General features: G+C 36.3%; 1 protein-coding gene across 1 annotated transcript in view; it reads right to left on the minus strand.

Moving 5' to 3' along the window:
• LOC134755222 (uncharacterized) overlaps positions 1–19,212 on the minus strand; it is a 119,008-nt gene extending 99,796 nt beyond the window's left edge. The window contains exon 1 of the mRNA XM_063691746.1: positions 19,081–19,212. The gene's annotated coding sequence lies outside the window, so the exon portion shown is untranslated. The remainder of the gene's footprint in view (positions 1–19,080) is intronic.
• Between the last annotated feature and the right edge of the window lie 4,216 nt (positions 19,213–23,428).

Below are 23,428 nucleotides of genomic sequence, written 5' to 3' on the forward strand. Positions count from 1 at the left end.
ACACGCACCTAGCGCCTTGACAATTGAGGCGTGTTCAGATATTTGTGAGCACCTTGGCCGCTCCGATATATCTGATGGCGACTGTAACAGGGGCCAAACAAACAGGTAAAAGAAACTAAATAATTCATGAAGCCACCTGCCGTATTAATAGGAATTCGATTATATATTTCCCTATGACTAGCCCTGTTTTTGGGGAAATGGTGCTGGATGTGGTATAACGGTCGTATACACACTCGTTCGCTTCTTTCCTGTAGACATCGCAAGGTTAAGGGGATCTTAAGCTGATTTTTGCGCTGCACGGGTCGGGATAATTTTTTTAGTAAGTACTTAAGACTCACATAAGAAAAACAGGATATATATGCCAGGATATGTATACTTTAGCCAGTCTTCTCCGAGACCACGGGGACAACGCCGTCCTCGAAACGTCGGAGGTAAATTTAAAACTTATTTTACGCGATTAAGTCCCGTCGTTGTGAATATATAATATATATATATATATATAGTTTTTTTTTGTATTATTATTATAAAAATAGGTACAGTCAACAACCCTTTTTTTGTACTTAGACCTTATTGTGCTTATTGTGCATTATTTTTCTTTGACCATTGCTTTGGCTAAAATTTCATTTTTTGGTGCAAGCTTTTATCGCTGACTGTACTTTTCTATCCCCAGTCAACTAATACTTATCGAGACAATTCTAAAAACCCCAAACACAACTAGGTTTAATTGTTTTATCACAGAGTTCCTATGGCTACCTCCTGTCTCCATCATCAGATCAGCTCAATGGTACCATAATATTGCATTGTCACCCGACTTACATGTGCATGCAAATTTTCAGCTTCATTGGAAGTCGGGAAGAGGGTCAAATTTAACTTGCAAGATTTGACCCGTACATACATATACATACATACATAGATGCATTGCACGATAATAAAAAGCTTGTAAGAATACAATAGTTAGTGTAAAAGTATAGCGATCGTCGGATACAATACAAAACAAATAATTCAATTACAATTAATATTATAGTTTAGGAGTAGTTATCTAGTTATATACAATCGTATTACTAGATTTACAAGGAACAAAACGTATATTTTTCCGCATATGTATGAGTAAAACTAACTAACTAGACGTAAATAATACTATAATATACTAATTGCATAATTAGTGCGTTTACAATACGCAGCTGCGTAAAAAGACATATTTGACTCCCATTTACATTTCCACGTTTGAAATACGACTTTATCACTATAATGTTAAGGTTGGAATTATGATTGTAATGTTTGTAAGTAACTTTTTGAGCAAAGGTGGTGAGGGTGGGTGTGATGTATTTTATATGCGTTTTATTAACATTTAACACTGTTAGTGTTTTATTGGTGGAATATTTAGTACAAACTGTTTTACGGTGAACTTTTTCCCTATCAGAATCGAAAGAGCTCGTGATTCTGAAGAGAAATAACATACAAATTCAAAAAAAAGTAAGGTAAATGTGACAAAGAAAGGGCGCCGGGCGTCTCTCTATCAAATCGCGTCTATTACGACTGATATGATATGACCGCTAGCGAGCGCAAGCGCGAACAGGCGTTCATTCCGTAGCGGTGCGCGGCAACTACTCTGGTTAGACACCAAAATTGGTGTGGGCTGCATGTAATTGTAGCGACGCGACGAAATCGCGGAGTTAGTCACGCCTGCCTGAACATATTTTTATTAGCCTACTTTGGTGTCCCACCGCTGGGCAAAGGCCTCCCCTCGTTTTTTCCACTCGACTCTGTCATCGGTATTTTCCCACCATTTGGGGTAGACTGCGTCCAAGTCGTCCCGCCATATTTTAAAAATAATTTAAAATCTGCCCCTACATTGATAAGTAAGAACATCCAAGTCAAAAACTTGTAAATCTGACCTAACAAAAACTCAAGAGCAAATGTTTGCCCTCGTCACACAAAAACCCTTACCGGGATTTAAACCCGGACCCCCAACTTTGTATGGAGATGGTTACTTTTCGGAACCACTTAAAAAATCTGGTTACAGTGGTATGTTAAAAGAAAGATTAGTGTGTAACTTATTAATAGTAATTATCATTGAAATTTGAACTCTATCAACTAAACCATAAAGTATAAATTAATATGTGAAAAACATAAACTCATCACAATTTCTATATTTTTAGCTAGACAATTAAGTTCATACTTGAAGGACTATATTCCTCATGTGAATAATAAATACTATTATTGTATTTTGCATCTTATCTAAGCAGCAAGGCTGGTATATGAATAAGTGAATATGTGAAAAATCTTTATACATTTGAGCCTGTAAAAAATTAAAACATTGTAATTTGTACCTTATCAGCAAAGTACTAAGATTGGTATTGGAATATATTAATCTCTGAAAAAATCTTCGGCAATTTGAGTATGCAAAAAACAAAAACTGTCGTTGCAATTTGAATCCTCCACGCTTAAAAATAAGGTTGTTTTTTGATTAAACATAATTCCCAAATTCCACGGTGTGACGCTCCTTTCAGAATCGCGTGCTACACCAGTCATTGGAATCCATTTAGTACACATAATCTTTATGCCAATTTCAAAAGAGCACTAACAATAAAAACTGGAACTCAGGTCCCCTAGGCCAGTTCTCGACAATAAAAAAAACGTTGATGTCTGAGATTTGCTCGCAATGACATTGTGGAGTTTTTGAAGGGCCCTCGGAAGAGGTTAGTTTTTGGGGTTCCGTGTCTGAATTTAGATGGTGCCTTTAAAAAGCCTGTATTGGTACTATTGGTTATTAATGCTGCTGCTATAAGTGCTGGTAACTATGGGACACGGTTTTGTTTTTGACGTCTATCAATATACTACCTATGAAAAATTTACATTTATACACCAAAGTACATTTACATTACGAAGTAAATAGTACATTACGATACAAGTGCGAAAAATAGGAAATTCGTAATGAGTGGCGAATTACCTATTCTCACATACGATACACGTTTTACAGTACATATGGCCCTTTAAGTTTTCGACATAGTTACGTAATGAGCTTATTATCACACTAGTGCGGTAAAGTAGCACCGGATGTACAGTAAAATTTATAAATGTGAAAGTAACTGCCCGTTAACCCTTCACGCGTAAATCGATGAACCGATTTTATGAAATTTGGTATAGAGATAGTTTGAAGATGATGATGATTTATAAAACGTATCCTATATCCTTACCCGGCCGGGGCTCGAACTATCCCTATACCAAATTTCATTTCAGACAGAGTTTCTTTCGCATTTATTATATAGTTGGTCAAACCAATTTGGCAGTACATAAAAACAAAACAACTATACTCATCCTTTTCTTTTGGGTGCTAGTACTAGTGTTTGAAATGAGACAGTCCTTTGACAAACTATATTAATTTGCGCCTCGTAAAAGACGCAGCCCTATGGGCCAAGACACTGGATATCTTTAATTCTTTATATTTTAAGCGACTCGAATCTATTCTTAACCCATACGGTAAAAACAAGATCGCACAAAATTACAGGACGTCGAAACGGTACGGCCGTGCCTCTTTGTTTTGCTCGACGTGGCAGGGGCACTGCCGTGCCCCCAGATAAATAAATATTAGTACGGATTATAAAAATGTATACGGTACCTTATTTGCCCGCTCCGACTCGCACTTGCCCGTATTATTAAGAAGCCTGCACCCCATCTCAAATTGAATAGAAAATGGCGACGTATACGCGATTTCTGCATATTGTATTAAACATTGGTTAAGCACAGCATGCGTCTTTGAATGCGCTTGTACGTATAATCATACAGTCAATTTGGCTCGGCGAAATTTTGTATAAAAGCGAGTAACCAGAGTGAAATCGGGCATTATGTTTATTATAATAATATGAGATTGGCGTATAATGAGTTTTGGAATGAATTTTGGTCTATGGATGATTAGTTCGCAATTTGTTATGTTAATTGTTTTGTTTGGAAATTGGAGTGTTTGTAAATTTAATTTGGATTAAAAGGGTTTAATTGTGATTTTAATTTTCATCGGAATAACCCCGAAACCTGGCCCCGCTCCTACGAAATCTCCGGTCGTGAGGTTGGGTTAACGATCGCTAACCTACACCAGCAGCCATATCGTCCCCAAAATTACGATGACTGATATACAAATCATTTCTTTGATATTAAGGACCTCTATCGAATATAGGCCTCCTCCAACTCCTTCCATATCTCTTATTTTGCCTTTTTCCATCCATTGTTTTCCCGCTATTTTAATAATTTCATCTGACCACCTTTCTAGTTGTTTGCCTTTGCCTTCGTTTTCCCGCTGGGTTGTCACTGTCTGTCCATTTTTGTCATTCATTCTTGCTACATGACCATAGAAATAAGGGGCCCACTGACTATCAGTCCGCCGAACGATATCGGCCTGTCAGTTGTTCGGAACTGTCAAATTTTTGTTCTGTTGTTTTTGTTATAGTCAGTAAGTCACATTAAGTCACATTTCATGTTTCACCTAAAACGGATGTTCGCTAAGCGATAGCAACATGGTTGTTAGACACTAGTTATAACTAGTTTGAAACGCTTTTCCGCGTTTACCCCCCTTCCAATTAACCCTCCCAATGGCTAACTTTTAAGTGGGAAGTCCTTGCAAACTGTAAACTGGGTGCAGGTTTACATTTTGCTATTTCCTGGGTAAATAAATACACTTGAGATAGGTAAATTAAAATGGGACAGTTTATAGGGTTTCGATAAAAAATAAGTGCTTGTTGCAACGTGACTCGTGGGGTATTCCTTGCTATAAACACAACCTTCACTTGCCGTTATCATGTAAATATGAAACCGATAAAAAAACCGGCCAAGTGCGAGTCGGAGTCGCACACGAAGGGTTCCGTACCATTACGCAAAAAACGGCAAAAAAATCACGTTCATTAAATATTTATTTTATTCTTTTTAGTATTTGTTGTTAAGAGATATTAAATCATCGCGTGAAAATTTCAACAATCTAATATATCTATCTATCACGGTTCATGAGATTACAGCCTGGTGACAGACAGACGGACAGACGGACAGAGAGACAGACAGACGGACGGAATAGGGTCCCGTTTTTACCCTTTGGGTACGGAACCCTAAAAACTAAATTTTCGCTTCTTGTGAAAATATCTCACTAGGAAACCGAAAGGTTTCACTACCTATACATTTAATACCACAGAATAAGTAATAGTATTATCATACAGAACGGCCACGCACCGCCCCGCCCCGATTCGATTTACCTCGCCCCGCGACACCAGATTGACGAGCTTTTGCCGACCGCTCAGTACTGTTAAAGTCTCACACAATGACGCATGCCACGTGTACAGACGTGCCGTTCACACATAGAAACGTAAGTGATTTTTGATGTATAACGTGTCCGCCCTGTGATAATACCCGTATGGGTGTTTTTAACCCTATTGTTTGCAAAGCTAGGCCCAGTTGAGTAAGCTCACGGCGGCTGGACGCGCGGCATTCGGCTAATTAGGACATGTAGCATAAAATTAATGAGCGAATACGCTAATTAACGTGGGAAACGCTGTTTGACATTTGTTGTTTTAGCAAACGTGTGGTTAGTAGAGTATCCCCTTAAGCATTAGCATTAGGATTAGCAAAGTAAATTTTTTGCATTAATTGTCGAAAGAAAAGTACAGTCGGCGATAAAAGCTTGTGGCCTAGCGGGCAGTGAGCCTGCCTATGAAGCCGATGGTCCTGGTTTCGAATCCTGTTGAGGGCATTTATTTGTGTGATGAACACAGATATTTGTTCCTGAGTCATGGATGTTTTCTATGTATTCAAGTATTTGTATAAATATTATATATATTTACAATAGTAACAACCGTCTGAGAGGTCATCAGTATAAGCTGGTGTCTCACAGGTCCTACAATAATCCTCATAGACACTTCTTTAGCAACAGAGTGGTCAACGCTTGGAACAAACTCCCAGGGGATGTAGTAGCGGCCCAAAGTGTCAATGAGTTTAAGAATAAATTAGATAAGCACAAAGCAAATTCTACTCAACACTGAGAACTTGGTTTATGACTCTGGATACAGGCATTATCAGTTGTTTAAACTGCCTGCCTGCATTACAAATAATAATAAGAATAATAATATTTGTCTGAGTACCCACAACACAAGCCTTCTTGAGCATACCGTGGGACATTTGTCAATTTGTGTAAGAATGTCCCTATAATATTTATTTATTAATTTAAAAAAAGGCTTATAAAATGAAATTTTTGTAACGCCAAAGTATTAGAAGGTACTTTATAGTCACCATGGTTCCCTTATTTCCAATAGGGGGAGCGTCTCTCTTTATCTATGGTATAATCTATGACATATGGTCGCGGCAACCATGCATCGTCGTTGGCAGTTTGCCACTGTGTTGTGTTTTCGGTTTTTTAACAAAAAAAAAAGGTCAATAATCTATGTGTTTAATATAAATTATCGAAAATCAAAACTTAAAGTATAAAGGTCCATATAGAGAAGTGAGTTTAGTCAATGACTGAGGAAATATTTTGACTTCATTTGAAATATCTCGTTTTTAAATTATAGGTATAATGACACTGCCTCATTCAAGTTGGTGCAAAGTTAGATTCTAATAAGAGCGTTTTCACATTGTCCGATCCGATATCGGATGTCGGATGGAAGTAAAATGTAAGATATATGTGTCTCTAATATAAATCTAATAAAATTAATAACGCAAAAAAGGCGGACTTAATGCCATTGGCACTCTCCTGCAGCTGTTTTTGTCATAGGCGCCTTCCGACATCCGATATAAACTTGTGCACCTTTTTGCTCACGTAATTTAAATAAATAGATACATAGTGTAATTGGCAATATATGTAAAAAAAAAAAAAAAGTCAAAATTGATATATTTAAGTACATATCTTTAAACTGGTAACCACGATACAGGCTTTGCCTAGTGTAGAGACCACCGTTAATCTTAGGCTTTAACATCTAAATTTTAAACCTTTGCTGTAAAAGATTATCCTATTGTTGTAACATTAACTGGAAATAAATATTTTTATTATTATTTTATTATTATTATTATATCGGAAAGGCGCTACCGATAAATTCAGCCAAGTCAAAGTCAGCTGTCGGACCGATAATATTTGTTTGTGTGCGTATGTGTAGGCATAATGCGTCGTAGTGTGTGTGACCGCTAAAGACGGCGTCCGGGCGCGCCCCCGCCGCCTGACTACGCGGATGTTGGATCCGGATATCGGATTGGACAATGTGAAAACTGTCTTAGTTTTGCAATGTATTGCTGATTCGCGCTGGCCAATACGAAATTTCTCGAAGTTTTAGCGATGCCATATTGAAAACTGGAGGGTCATGAACATTCCCAAAATTTATTTCCCTTATAATAATATCGGTTAATAATAAAGGATGCTGATTTATTTTTAAATTCTCCAGAAAAAACCGGCAGATGTCAACGATACAGCACCCTCTTTAAATTAAGCCATTGTTGAGACGATCGCGCTAGCATCAGAATTGGAGTAGGCCGAACAATTGTTGTACAAGTCGAAGAAGGTTTATTGTTAATAATTCACGATAAGGAAGTGTGCGAAATTGTCCCTTAGTAAAACTACAAGCCAAAATATACCCTGTCACAAACGCGCTGAATTGGCTTTTGAATAAGCGCGCGCGAATATTACTGATCTATTTTTTTAATGCCTTGTATGACTTGATTTATATTTACGTGGGAAACTGAGCCTAAGGGGTGGCTGATTATTTATTGATATTTATAAGTTCGGCCCGATGGGGCTCGGGTGTCTTGGCTGTTTGAACGATTTCCGATCGTGGTCTTGCAATAATTTAAAAAGCTAAGCGGCTTTTTTTACAGTTCGCTGGGCGTTGGCGCGCTGACCTTTCGACCAGGTATTATATGAAGGCTGGACATTATAGAATGTATAACATATTTACACGTAGTTTACCGCACCTATTTATACACTGTGTTTTTTTATTCCCGTTAATTTCAAGGGTGCATTCCTGAGCTTAAATTAAGTAACTTTCTCAAAGACACCGGTATTTTAATAACCTCCATTTCAGGGATAATCAACTTTTTTTTGATAAGGCCCATACGAGCGTTTACACTTGCCTCAGGGCCTGTTTACATATTGATTAGTGTTTAGTACGAGTTCATACATTTGCTACTAAACTTAAGTACTATCTCGGACGGTCGATGTTCGAAATGACATGATAAGTCACAGTTGAGTTAAATGTAATGCCCCGTGTTACAACAACGCTATAGTTTGTCAAAGAACAGTCTCATTTCAAACTTAGAGAGAATCATATCATACTATCTTTGTCTTACACTAGTACTAGCACCCAAAAGAAAAGGATAAGTAGTTTTTTTGTTCTTATTTACTGAAAATTTGGTTTGACCAACTATATATGCAACATTTGATTACTTTTTATAAAATAAAATATATTTTTTTTATAATAAACTATGCCATTTAGTTTTCTTAAACGTAAGTACTTAACGATACCCCGATGTTAACGGAATTCAATAAAAACACGGTGTATAACGTCAAAGTCATTATATGCTAAATAAAAAAAGAGTATAATTATATTAATTTATATGATTTTAAAAAGGCTCGCCATAAAGAAGCTGTAAATTTACCGCAACGCTGGTTTTTGGTCAGACCCTTGTATTTTATGTTGCGAAAGAGTAAAAAACCGGCCAAGTGCGAGTCGGACTCGCGCACGAAGGGTTCCGTACCATTACGGAAAAAAACAGCAAAAAAATCACGTTTGTTGTATGGGAGCCCCATTTAAATATTTATATTATTTTGTTTTTGTTTTTTTTTGTTATAGCGGCAACAGAAATACATCATCTGTGAAAATTTCAACTGTCTAGCTATCACGGTTCATGAGATACAGCCTGGTGACAGACGGACAGACGGACGGACAGACGGACAGCGGAGTCTTAGTAATAGGGTCCCGTTTCTACCCTTTGGGTACGGAACCCTAAAAAGCTCATTAAACGAAACGTACACATTTTGTAAAAGAAATACGCCATTAAATCATAATGAAGTCTTATTTATTTATGGTTATTTTGAGAATAAAACAATTATCGATGAGGGCTATATAGTAACTGAGCCGTTATTACATGGTAATACTCGTAACGATAAAACCTAATAGAAAATGGCGCCCATAACAAAACCTGCTTCACAGTTTACAACAAAAACGGTGATTAAAATAAAATTTCTTTAGGTAAGCCACGCGTCGGTAATAAAATAAAAGTACTAAAACGTAATAAAAAAAGTCATCAAACCTCAACATTTAAAGATATTTAAAGATGTTATAATTTTATTATTGTTATAACGCCATAAAATTTTACGACTTCATGATGCCAAAAGCAGACTGAGTTACAGTAACTCAATAATATAACAGTAAAATATTTAACAACCGTTTTTAGTTCACAACCGCGATCGAAACGCAAGGTTTTTTTCCGAAACTCCCCTTAAGATCGATATATTGTTGGCTGTATGCCCCTGTTCTTAAGTCATTTATTACGCAAAAGAAAAAGTTTGTCTATTGTCGTTTTTGAAATAAGAACTCGTTCCGGCTTGGTGCGATTTTTCAACTTTTTTTTTAGAAAAAGGGTTGACCGGTATTTGTTATTGTGTCGAAAATAGGAATTGTTATTTCACAAATATTGACTGCGCGAATAGGAGAGCGTGAACGAGTTCAAAACAATCCGGATTGGTCTGTTAGTGCTTTTCCAGGTTTTGTTTGCGGGGCAGAGGTTTCATTTAGGCTGTTTGAATTTCGAATGTCCTGGATAAAAATAACAGGATATGCAATCAGATATTTCTTTCTTAACTGTTGGCAATCTGGCACGTTTAGCTTGGTAAAATTGTATTTTCGAGTAATTATAGAACAATTATATGTACTTACTTCGGTGATTTTTTTGTTTTACATATATGGGCTCTATGGTGTAAGTAGCTCCCATATTGCATCATCTATGTGAAAGTTAAATGTATTTACAGACAGGTAGGTGCCCAAAGTTGATATAAATTGATCATAATTTTACGAGATAGACGAAAGGTAAGTACTTCGTTACAGAAGTATTTCGTTTTGTTTTATTTTTTTCAATGCTTGTTTTTACAACAAAAAGACAATGTGTTGAAAAAACATTTAAAATGAGGATTAAGACACAATTAAATTTAAATATTTAATAACGATGAAATGGTTCAGGGTTTTAATCCAAAATATCAGTTTATTTAAATATTTATTACTTTTTTATTTATTATTAGCTTTATTCAGATATATCTGAATACGGCCGCTCTGATATATCTGTTTTTACTATACGTAGTAAAAACCTTGAAGTGATATTTCATTAAAAACGAAGAATGTGTTTTATTGTTGTAGTTTTCTAGAAATTCCATACGCATCCTTGCTCGTTTGTATTTCGCCTCAGGTGTACCTAAACCATCATACACGATTACCACTGAACTGAAAGAAATTATATCACATTCCGAACCGTAGTCCCCTGAAGACTTAATCCAAAACAAATAACTGGGAACCAGGCTCCCACGAGCTTACGGTCAGAGGTTAAGGGGACCGGGTACAGTTGATCTCAGTTATATCAGGGCGGCCGAGGTGCCCACAAATATCCAAACTCGCTTCTATTGTCAAGGCGCTAGAGTGCGTGTTCATATATTTTCGAGCACCTCGGCCGCTTAGATATATCTGAGGACTGTACAGATAGCTGACCAAACCTGAGTCTTGTTGCAATGACTTAAGGCCGAGCGATGGGCATTTAAATGAGGCGATGTTTACAATGGCCACGGTACTGACACCTGGGCTTGTTAGCTTGTATGGCTGAGGTATGGGCGAAAGTGACAGTAGAAAAAATATGGTCAACGTTATTTAAAATTGTACACTTCTTGTTAGGGTTCCGCATCCAAAAGGTAAAAACGGGACCCTATTACTAAGACTACACTATCCGTCTGTCTGTCTGTCACCTGAACCGTGATAGCTAGATAGTTTAAATTTTTACAGATGATGTATTTCGTTGCCGCTATAACAACAAATACTAAAAACAAAATAAAATAAATATTTAAGTGGGGCTCCCATACAACAAACGTTTTTTGTTCGCCGTTTTTTGCGTAATTGTACGGAACGCGATCGTGCGCGAGTCCGACTCGCACTTGGCCATTTTTTTTAGATTTAGGAATCCCAATGTTATGTCTACTTAGAATCACGAGCTATTTCGATCCTAACCTAATAGAAGAAAAAAGTATACCAAAACGTCCATATTTTTTTTTATGAAAAATGTTAACGTAATGGAAATAAAGCTTGGGACACTTTTTTATCCTATTAGGATCAAAACATCTTGTAATTCGGAGTAGATATAACATAAAAAATCAAATTAACATAGAAAATCAAGGTCTATTAACACATTGCTTATTATTACACCATTTTTGTATATGACTGTTTGTTGCCTAAATAAATAAATAAATAAAAATAAAAAAAATATAAAAAATGGCCCATTTTATATAGGTATTTTTTTACGTTGAAAGCTTTGTTCAGTGTACATTGTTTAGATAGGCAATAATTTATTTATTAGTGAATTTAGGAAAACCATTAAAAAAACTATAATTTTACCGCCAATATTACTTATAAATATTTTATTTCCTCAAAAGGATTAAACATTTGCATGTAAATAGTTCTAACTTTAGCTGCTTCCATCCGTGACCTCATACATGAATTGAAGCTCTGTGTGTTTTTTTAAACGTTTGTTCCAAAGACAATTTATTTTTTTGCGCGCCAACCCCCAAGTAATCTTCTAATCAAAAGCGCGTTCCGTTTTTGCATATTAAACAAATAAATTACAAGACTACATTATTTATGCGTCTGGCGAAATATGGAACTAGCTTCATTTCATAACAATTTTAAAGTGGTTGTAGGATGCAGCGCCGTTTCCAGCCGCATATGTTAATTTGTCTTGACTATTTAAACTTTTATTCTTGACAAATTGAAGTTTGCGGTTCGAAAAGGCGCTTTATCTTACAATCACGTTGAAATTTTTATGGCATAAAGTTCATTCCATATTTTGACACTGGCATGAATAATTTTGTAGTATTATTAAAAGAAATAAAATTTCAATGACAATGAGATTTTACGATTTGCTTGACGCAAGGAAGTGTCATGAAGTGATTGTTCTTGTTTTGAATATGGAACGATTTGTTTTTTTTTTTTTCGGAGTGACAGTTGTCTAATTGTTTATTTTTAGGGAGTGCATGTGCCCGAGTTACTTTCAATTTTCATTTGCTGTTTAAGTGTGCGCTCATTTTGTTTATTGAAATAAAAAAATATTAACACTTTCACACATCAGCATATCAGATAGTTATTAGGTCTGTATAGGATAATATACCGATGTTAAATAAAACTGATATTCATTTTGTTAGTAAGGAAAATTGTGTTTATCACCCGAATTTGCAGTGGATAGGATAATGACTTAATAAGTTAGTTAGTCCTAATTTTATTTTACCATTTAGGTACATCATAGGTAGAGGTACAATAATATAGAGAGGAAATGCCCCTCTCCCATTTGACTGAATGAGATGCTCTTATGGAACTTTATGGAGTAGCAGAGAAAGCGCTGTTATTGTTTGTTCTTGTCACAGTCTCACTTTAAATTTACCACCACCGTAAATTTGTGGGCTACAAATATACTCGACCAATCATATTGTCTCATTGCGTTTATATGTTCCACGCATATAGCACATCTATTTAATGCTAGGTCTATGATGTAAGTACATGGAATTCGCACGATACATCCAGACCGGTACGACCCTCAAACCTTTACGAAAAGAACGTACTCCCATCAGGCCAGCAACGCACTTGCAACTTGCAACCCTCTGGCTTCCATGGGCGACGACAATTGCTTACCATTAGGCCTCCTATATAATAAAAAAACCGGCCAAGTGCGAGTCGGGCTCGCGCACGAAGGGTTCCGTACCATTACGCAATAAACGGCAAAAAATCACGTTTGTTGTATGGGAGCCCCATTTAAATTATTTTATTTTATTCTGTTTTTAGTATTTGTTGTTATAGCGGTAACAGAAATACATCATCTGTGAAAATTTCAACTGTCTAGCTATCACGGTTCAGGCTGTATAGCCTGGTGTCAGACAGACGGACAGTGGAATCTTAGTAATAGGGTCCCGGTTATTATATACGAAAACGAAAAATGGAATAACTGTGTAAAACACATGTGGTAAAAAAAAAACTTGTGTCAAAATTTGACACACATAAGATACGGTGCATATTTTTTCATACATTTTTTTAGCTAATTCTGTGCTGATTCTATCCCTAAAAATATAATGATAAAGAACTTAATTAAATTTACTTGTGAGAAAAATATTTTAGTTAGTCATATATAATAGTAGCGTTACTATTCTATGTCGATTTTAAATTATTAATATAGACCTTATGCAGACCATATAAAGCTAACATCCGCATAAAAAACCCACCTTTGCGAAATTGCTAAACACGACTATAAAAAAAAACCTAATGAGTCTCAGACCCACTAGACTGTAAAGCAGAATTCTCACAATAAAAAACCTACTTTCAAAACTGTGCAAAAAATAAACACGGTTCGTTGCCTGCAAAGGGTGCCTTATTAAAATCCATCCTGGTCCTTTTCCCGCTCGGGCTTTTTGCGCATCTCCCGTCCCTTTCCCACTAATTAAGGGCGCCGGTGACCCGTGAAGGTAAAAACTCGCGAGAAGGCATGATCCTTTGTTTTACTTTTTAAGTGCATTAAAGGGCTCTTATAATGGTTGCGGTTGATAGCTTGACTTTTGCGACGTGTTTTGTATGATCGATTTAACAATGACCCTTGTGAGTCTTTTGTTTTGCGGATCTATAACAGTGTAATATTCAATTTAAAAAAAATGAACCCTTGTAATGTATACTATCATATTCTATACATGTGTATTTTAAGGGGCCCACTGATTACCAGTCCGCCGGACGATATCGGCCTGTCGGTTATTTAGAACTGTCAAATTTTTGTTCTGACAGGCTGATATCGTCCGGCGGACTGGTAATCAGTGGGCCCATTTGACGTATTGGCCGGTTAAAAACAATAGGATGCTCTGACATTCGATCAATATTTCATCAGTGCAATTTTTGGTTTACTTTTAGATTTTTTTGATAAATATACAAAGACAATTTACAGTGTGCATTGAACTATTATTACTAACGTATAGAACCGGCACAGAGAACCAGTATTTTGCGCCATGAGTTGCTGCCGTTTTGGCATCAAATCATAGAAGCGGAGCGTGAATCTCGCGACCTAAACGCGTAAGCGCCATAAATTTTACGGCGCTTACGACGTTTTGGTCGCGTGGTACAGGTTGCGATTGCGACAATGAGGGCTAGCGTTTTTCTGCTCACCAGTTGGCGCCACTGTTGATGGTGGTCCAGAAAAACAGATCTCAAAATTCTTCTATGCTTATTTTTATAATATCTATACGTTGTAATATACACAAAGCTATTTTAACGTCTAAATTTGCCGTTTTTTCAGCCTGTTTCATTTTGGATATAGTTTAGTTGGCACTTTTAGACCTCCATCTACACTAGCGCCGCTAGCGGCGAAATTGAGCGCGATAGCCCTCATTTCATTGTTTGGTATGTCGTCTCTATAGTATTAATAACACAGTAGGTGTCGTTTTTAGATATATTTATTATACCGTTAATTTATTTTTGACGTTTTCAATCAAAAGGTACCACATTGTCGGTTGTCGATAAGGTTGATTTCTAATTGAAACTATTTGGAACTAGCGCCTTACTGACAAGCGAAAACGTCACATATGCATGTCGTAACGTATGCAATAAAGTACAGTTAAACATTTCGTACCTTGTCAGTATTATTACTAACTACTACTAAATACTAGTGGGCACATTGTTAACTGACAGTTCGTAAAAACTTATTACAAAAGGTATAAGGTAATATGGACAGTTAAGTGTGTTGCTGTATGTACTGAAATTAAATTATTAACCGTACTTATTTAATATATATATTTTTTATATCATAATATGACAAATAATATAAATATCAATAATTACCTACGCAGCTCCAAAAGTACAAAGTAATCAATTTTAAGTAAAACAAAATCATACAAACAATAATCGCTAAGCAAAATCGCTGTGCTGTAGATAAAAAAATCGCTTTGCTTGTTAAAAGTAATTATTTATATTTATCTCTATCATATGGAAAATATCAAACATGTCGAATTGTATAAAGGCAAAGTTGAATATATGTGACGTTCTCAACCAAAAGGTACCACATTGTCGGTTGTCGATAAGGTTGACTTCTAATTGACGCTATATATGGAAACGCGCCTTACTGACAAGCGACAATAAGTACCCTTTTGCTTGAAAATGGCACATATATAGGTATAGTCATGGACAAATCTAGAAGAACGCAAAAAGGTTTAATTACTGGATTACAGCACTTAAAGTAATTTCAAAATTAGTAATTGAACTTTTTTTGCGTTCCTCTAGCTCGGTCCGTGAGTGTGTATTTAGTGTATAGACATTTACAAATGATATTGTCAGTCTTAGTTTGCCTGTATGACAAGTATGACAACTGTCATCTTCCTGCTTCAAAACGTAACAATGACGTCATTTGTACAATTTTTCTAAAGTACAATAAAATTTAAATAAATTATGACAAAATCTGTATTTGCACTTGCTTGACCGCTGTACACAGGAACAAAATTATAGTGAAAGCATAATAAATAATTATAATAATTATATAAACATATAGTAAACAATTAAAAAGTAAACACTCAAAAAAAACATGGCGCTGTATTTAAATTTGCATATTTCGTTAAGAGGGAAGTTACCACGTACTTGTCCATACATAAAGACAGAATTTTATTCCACTTCTAATTATTCTCCATGATTTTTTAGTATGCTATTAAAAACTTGGTTTAAAGGTTTTCCTTTTTTTTTCAAAATCTGCAATACAATTTTTTTTAAGTGAAATCATGTAAACCTAGAATATAATAAATTATTATATTAACACGTTCGTATTTGTCATGCTGCTTCAGTCAACCTCAGTACTTTTTGTACCGAGACTGACTGAAATAGCAACACGTTCGTACGTTTCCGTGAAAATACGACACAACTGTATCCCGAGATGCGGTCTTTTAACCTCTAGTTATGATGACATTATTCATAATGTTTTTTTCCTTTTTTAAGGTTCCGGAACCGAAGGGTAATAACGGGACCCTATTACTAAGACTCCGCTGTCTGTCCGTCTGTCACCAGGCTGTATCTCATGAACCGTAATAGCTAGACAGTAGAAATTTTCACAGATGATGTATTTCTGTTAATTTAATAAATACTTAAGTGGAGCTCCCATACAACAAACGTGATTTTTTTGCCGTTTTTTGCGTAATGGTACGGAACCCTTCGTGCGTGAGTCCGACCCGCACTTGGCCGGTTTTATTGAAATTTACATAGAAATTGGAAATTAGTAAACCCCGCTCTACTTTCTACATAGACTTATTTACATGTACTTATTTCAATTAAAATTTAACAAACATAATGTTTATGGTCTCTGATTCTTGTCTAATGGCGTCTATTAGATACGGTCAATGTGGGAAAGATCGGCATACACAATTTATTGCTGGGAAGACCGTCATAAGGCAAAGACTCTCGTACTTGTATGTACGCCATTCAGACACAGTCAGTGAGGAAGGAAGAGATCCACTCCTTCTGCAGTGTAAGTTATTTTTCTGTATGTGAAGTATGTATACAAAAGCAAGAGTTTAACCCTTAAACCATTTTACATTCCTTTATGATCATTCGATTTTGAACCGTAATTCTTATTGTAGATGCGTTTGTGTTTTAAGTACCTATGATGGCAAGTATGTTGCCGCTATGTATGCCTCCTCTACACTATCGGCGATGATAGAATATGACTGGCGTGCACGATAGTGCAGAGGGCATACTCAGCAGTCCCCGCCAGTCATCGTCTATCATCGCCTGCGACCCGTGAGTTGTCGGTTTTTGGGCACGCATCAAAGGGAATCGCCGGGTGGTTGCGTTGTACCAAAGATAGATATAACTCCGTAATAGATGGATACAGTCTAAGGAAAAAACGTGCATCGAAAATCAAGAAAATTTGATTCTCGTTCAGAGGGCGCTACTAGCTTTGGCCTACTGTCGTATAGATGGCGTTGACGGTTTCGTTTGTTATTTAACAATTTTAACGCATATCAGTGAAAGAACATGGGTCAAATTAATAAAAATAATTAATGCAAATAAAAAAAATCATTTATCCAAATTTAAATACATTTTATCGTATTTTTATAAATCTTCATTTTTAGTTTCAAAGTGTGTCGACAGATGGCAGTGAATTTACTGGGGTTACAAAATTTACTATGACAGTACCGCTCTAGTATAAGTTACTCTATGGTTGTACAGACGATCATGTGGATGCTTGCACGATGATCGACGATAATACTGTCAACGACCATAGCCGATAGTGTACAGGAGGCAGGGTTTAAACGACGAAAGAACTTGTGGACGTTCTTCGCCAACTAAAAAAACAGTAATCAAAGAATTTAAGGTCAATTTAAGTAAGATATGTGTGTAAACTGCCCTATTACAAGTGTGAAAGAGTTTTTAAGAGCAAGTTTGGCCTGGCCAGCCACACGAGAGCTCATGAGAGGAAAAACCCTTGATTCCTGAGGTCCCCGTCATCAAAATCGATGTGGAGGATTATATATACTAATGGGCAAATTTAGAGGAACGCAAAAAAAAGTAATTACTGGATTACAGCACTTAAAGTAATTTCAAAATTAGTAATACAAATTTATTTTTTGCTTTTCTCTAAATTTGTCCATGAGTGTATATTATTTACAAGCTTTCCCGATGTATTTGCTCGAAATATCTTACAATATGTTATGGTCTCATGATATACCAATATTCAGTGAACATATGAACACTGTACCTAGTCAAAGTCTGGACTCCGATGTTTACAGAGATAACGGAACATATGCTTATGACAAACACTTTTTTTAATAGCGCACGCGCACAAGTGATATACCTACTTATACCGACTCGTTTTATGTTGACTTAAAATGTGTTCTAAGATATCACCCGGTCCGTAAAGAAAATCTTTTGACATCTGCCATAAAAAAATTAGTAGTGCAGCTAATGTTACTCTTCGATGGCCGCAAAACGATTGTTTTATATATTTTTAGAATATATTGCTAAAATCATATCTTCCAGATTTTTGCCGTAGTTGGGTAATTCATGTAAAATCAGGAAGTATTTATAATGAATATAATGATCTACAAGTACTTATGTTACCAATTAAATGGGCACGAGTCAACGGTCCTCAAAATTTTCGGTACTTAGGCGACAAATATTCCTTCGCGTTTCCATCGAAGCATTTTTAAAATGTGTATATCTCTATTTGATGTACCTATGATATCTTAAATAATAAATAATATTTATAAAAATAACTAATAATTATGAAGGTCGTCCGTACATTTAATACGTACAGAACTTGAGAAATGCTGTTCGTTTGTAGGCTTTTATGATATAAAAAAAAGAAAAAAAGGCATGAGTGCCGTCAATATAAACTGAACACGTGGTAAACTTAGTAAATTCTTATAAAACCACACACGCAACGAAAACCCCTCTAGTACCTACCATTCAAAAAATTAATTTATCACTCTATTATGCGTCAATTTTACATTAGAATGCGTTTAGATGATTTAAGATTCAATTTAATCTCATGCGATTAAAGCAATCGCTTCCTAATTTAAACACAAATTTTTATTGTAATTTAAATCAAGTCTTAGGTACATACTTTTTAAATTTTGAATGTACCTACGAAAGTAAATAAGTAACCTAATAACAGTAATAACTCACATAATTTTCTAAACTCAATTAAGTTAAAAAAATAACTCAACGACAACGTCTCTCTTTATAATCACTTTAAATATACATAAAAGTTCTTCGTCCCGCCAAAGTGCAAGACAACCGCCAACTATTCCAAAGTCGCTTTATAAAAAACACAGTAAGTATTCACTAAAATAAAACTTACCAAAAACTTGCACTTTCCACAATAACAATCCTTATATAAACACACACGCAACATTCGAAAATTCGTAACTGGCCCCACGTTGAAATTAAAAGTAAAAATTAAAAAGTTATCCGCGCATGCGTACCGTGCTTACGCGCGCAATGCCCGCGCTCGAATAATTCAAATACAGAACAGAACTTACCTGGCTGCGTGTTGGTATATGCGAGTCGAACCTTTATAAACCAGTGTTAGAGTGGCCTTTAGATCCTAAACAAGTCTTCGTAGTAATAGCACGTATTTGTACTGTTTTTATATGTGTTCGACTCAGTGTACGATTGGAACAATAACTGGGGATGTGACATGCCACATGTTCTCTTATCCCACTTAAGCTTTTGTATTTTGTATAGGTGTGAGGGAGAATGAAATAGGTATTGTGAAGGTGGAACGGTCACGATGTTTTTTTTTTGTCTCTTGTGCGGATTTTTGATATGAGATACTATTGAAATGATAAGTAAGGGTAGATCGTAAAAGTCTGGAGACACATGCTTAGGAACTGTATAAGTGTCTATAAAATATGTTTTAATGTAAATTAAATATTTATTGACATTAAAAAGTTAAAATATCAAAAACATGTCACAATATTACTAGATTACTAATGTAATGAAAAGCCAAAAAAATATCATGGACGGTCCTCTTTATTGCGTACTAGCTTTTACCCGCGACTTCGTCTGCGTGGAGTTAGTAATTTGCGTAGCTTATTTTTTACCCAACCTGCATTTTATCGATTCCCCATACAAACTTCCACCCCCCTTTTCACCCCCTTAAAGGATGATTTCTGGGATAAAAACTACCCTATGTCCTTCCCCGGGACTCAAACTATCTCTCTACCAAATTTCAACTAAATCGGTTCAGAGGTTTAAACGTGAAGAGGTAACACACAGGCAGACAGACAGAGACTTTCGTATTTATAATAATAGTATGGATTTCACCCCATTACGCAATTTTGTTTTCTTTTCAAAATTCGCGTAAATTCAGATTTAATTGAATTGAACAACGAATGGTGCACACAAACCGTGACGAACGAATGAATGAAATTAAATTAAAAATATACGGTAGTTTATTTTATTTATTTTGCTGTGCATTTCTGAGTTTTTTTTTTGTTTAAAAGACATTTAAAGACACACATTTGTTACAGTCAGAGTTATCCCACCAAAAACATTTTCATGTAAAATGTTGCCAAGACGAAACCATAAGGCTCGCACTGTCAAAAAGTTATCAGATCTCTTATAGAGTCAAGCTTCTAACTCTACAAGCCCTAATTTCACAAACTCTACACCTTAGTCAAAATATCTTTTTTCAGGGTTCCGTACCCAAAGGGTAAAAACGGGACCATATTACTAAGACTCCGCTGTCTTTCTGTCTGTCTGTCTGTCCGTAGGCTGTATCTCATGAGCCGTGACAGTTGAAATTTTCACAGATGATGTATTTCTGTTGCCGTTATAACAACAGATACTAAAAACAGAATAAAATAAATGTAGACAAATGTAATTTTTGTATTACGGTTTTGCGCATTGCTAAAACTCCCAGGTTAAATAAAGGAAAAAATAAAATAAAAAATAAATATTTAATTCGCATATAACACAAGTGATTTTTTTGCCGTTTTTTGCATAATGGTACGGAACCCTTCGTGCGCGAGTCCGACTCGCACTTGGCCGGTTTTTTATAAGTTTGTTTAACTTAAATATAAAAACATTGTTTTCACATGTTTTTAATCGGCCACATGTCTCGGAAGGCGTGCCCGGGTCGATGTTAGTAGAAAAAGGAAAACACTCGAAATCGTCCGGATATCGGCGTGTGCGCACGTTACGCACCTGCCTTTAATAACATTACGATTCTCAAACTTGATGCACCTTAAAACTTCCCCTTAAGCGAGTCTAGCCACTAGCCAAGTTACAAGAACATAGTATATACAAGTAGTTATAGACGCGCCACCGAGCCATATAAAATTTGGGCAGCATAGCATTTTTTCTCTTTCACTTATAAATTTCGGTATTTCGCCATCGCCATCCTATCTATGATGCCACCCGGTCGGTGATAAGGACAAAGCATGGCACTATTTTCTCTTTCCTCTTAGGAATCGCAATAAGACTATCTTTCTCTATCAAAGAGTGTCAGGCCCTTGGACAAGAATAATACGCCTAACGAAAATTACGTAATGTCATAAAGAATTAACCTTAGAGTGCTCGCTCCATACTGCTGTTTCCTTATTTAGTAAATAATAAGTTTTATTTATTTATTACGACCCGCCCCGGCTTCGTACGGGTCCAATGTTGATGTTATTATACATATAGACCTTCCTGTTGAATCACTATCTATTAAAAAAAAACCATCAAAATCCGTTGCGTAGTTTTAAAGATCTATCTACATAAGAACAAACATACATCCAGGCAGGGTCCAAGCGACTTTGTTTTATACTATGTAGTGATATTTATTTTAGATAAAAAATTTGATAATAATGTTTTAAAAATATTAAACAAAATTAGTTACTTAAATTAAAAATCAAAAGGCCTTTACTATGATGTCTTGGCATGGCATTTCCGTTAGTAGAAAAAAGTCGGCAAATTTTAAAAATGCGAAGGGCTGTTATCCCATATAAAATATGAATTACGCTCCTTTTTCTACTGACAGTGAGCTTGCCAGAGCATAGATAGCGCAAATAAATTTGAAAGGCGCAATCTGACGCATGTCATCTCTCTCTCTCTGTTTCTCTCTCTCTCTTCCAAAGCTATATAATATATATCCCACATGGCGTTGGGGTCAGCTTTCCAAATCTTTCGCTTCCACTACGCCCTATCCTCGACGTCGTCCTCCGGACACTTTGCACCCAATCATATCTTTTAGCACTGCGTCTTTCCATCTTGTTTTCGGTTTAACTCTGCCTCATTTACCGGGGATGGAAAATCGTAGTGCTAAATCTTTGATGCGTGTCATATTAAGTCAAAATAATGTTGCGATCTCCACTGCAAAGGCAGAATATAGTTTGTCAAAGGACCACATTTCAAACGTAGACAGAGAGAGTCATACCGTCTTTGTCTTACACTAGTACTAGCTCCCGAAAGAAAGGGATGAATGTGATTTTCCTGGTTGTTACTGACTGACAGATTGGTTTGACCAACTATACATGGAACTTTGAGAACCGCTGTCGCCTGTAACTGATGTACGTCAGTTCAATCCTAATTATACAGGGCCGACAGGTGAAATTGTTCTGTCACAAGTTTTTTGCACTCTTAATTGTTCTCAGAAAAACAACTTTTTTTTAGTTCCTCGTTCTGACAATCTGATTAAAATGATGGTGCTGTTTGGAGATTCTGAAACTATAGTCTGTCAAGCCATTTCCGTGAATAGCAAAAGCGGGAAATTTAAAAATGTAGGCGCGTAGGGTTATCGGTCCATAGAACATTTGAATTTCACGCCTTTTCCTATTGACAAAGTTGTTCGACAGACTATATTAGCGGTATTTTACTCAATTGTTCGAGTACGCTCGTAGAGTGAAACCAAGAAAAGTCTGCAGAGATTTCGACAGCACACGCAGTGCAGTAGGGATAAGATGGTCGGCTCTTTATCATTTGTCACCAATCACCAATTTCACCATGCATGTCACGCTCTAACAAATATGTAAGTGCGAAAGTGGCGCTAGGCATGACAGGTGATAAAAATGCGACCATGATACCGCTGCAGGTGTTATTTTAAACGTCAAACTTCTATGAAATTATGAGGTACAGCGCCAGCGTCAAAGCCACAGCAGTAATGCAGCTGCAATGGGGTTGGCAACTGTCAAAGTTAGATGGCGCCATCATAGCTTGCCCCTTTTTCTATGAAATTTGGCTTAAAGAGCTGACATCCAGGGCATAAAATTCCATAAAAAAAAATTGACACAATTCTAGGGATTAACAGCTAGGGCAAGCTATGCTGGCGCCATCTGCTAAGTACATCGACCGGCCAACCCCATTGCCATACGAACGTAACCCGTAACCACAACGTAACCTATAATGTCTTATAGGAGTTATAGGTTGTTATACATGTATGTACGGCGAGATAGATTAATCTGCCTTCCAAGTCTAGCTAACCTAGTTTCATATTAGCGAAGTCATTAGTCGCCCTAACTACATACGACGCTGTGCCTAATAGATAGTCTAAGCTTAATAATCTAAGCTTAATAGTCTAAGAGCTGGCCTCGGAAAAAGGTAGGTAGGGTAAAGGCTCCAGTGGTCAACCTAGGGTGTGACGACACCCTGCCGGCTCGACAAACAATTCTTCAGAGCACAGCCCATTGTACCATCAGCCGTAAAAGTACATGTTTTTTTTTTCA

This window comes from Cydia strobilella, chromosome Z (genome assembly GCF_947568885.1).
Source record: "Cydia strobilella chromosome Z, ilCydStro3.1, whole genome shotgun sequence".
Classification (NCBI taxonomy): Eukaryota; Metazoa; Arthropoda; class Insecta; order Lepidoptera; family Tortricidae; genus Cydia; species Cydia strobilella.